The sequence below is a fragment of the Vollenhovia emeryi genome, unplaced genomic scaffold, assembly GCF_000949405.1.
Source record: "Vollenhovia emeryi isolate VEMERY1.0 unplaced genomic scaffold, V.emery_V1.0 DF939138.1, whole genome shotgun sequence".
Lineage (NCBI taxonomy): Eukaryota > Metazoa > Arthropoda > Insecta > Hymenoptera > Formicidae > Vollenhovia > Vollenhovia emeryi.
Genome location: NW_011967228.1, coordinates 163647 through 164262, shown reverse-complemented (window position 1 = coordinate 164262; position 616 = coordinate 163647).

The window sequence follows — 616 nt, the reverse complement described above, 5'->3', positions numbered from 1 at the left end:
ATTGTCTCTTAAAACTTACGCGGAAAATCATGTAATCGTGGGACAGCATGGCATGTCGAAGAACTTTATGAGTTTCTTAAAATTTTACTAGTAAAATGTATGGTAAAATTTAACTCGCATAAAGTTCTTCGAAATATCTTTAGTTAAAATATTTATATATTTTACTGTTAACTAGAAACGATAAAACGCGCGCTTCGCGCGCGCAGTTTGTGGTCAAGCATTGTATATTTAAAAAAATTTGTATATACACGCGAAGAAGTAATTGTATGCGCAACGTCAATTTAAAATAGAAAGTAATTTGTCACTCACCGATACGGTTCGCAACAGCAAAGTTGTACATCGCTAACTATACATGTTAAACTGTAACAATCCAAAAATATATACGATTATTATAGATTAATTATGTAAAAACCAGACTATTGTATTAAATACACTTTATATTTTAGGTAATACTGAAGGAGAGGGGCCTCCTCACCGATTTTGATGAAAATTTACAGGATCGTGTATTTTTGCCTGTAAAACAAGAATCCGCAAGTTAAAATTGTCGCTCGGCACTAATAACAGAGTTATAAATTGTTACACGGCGCGCTGCGCGCGCCCCCCCCCTTCCCCCATC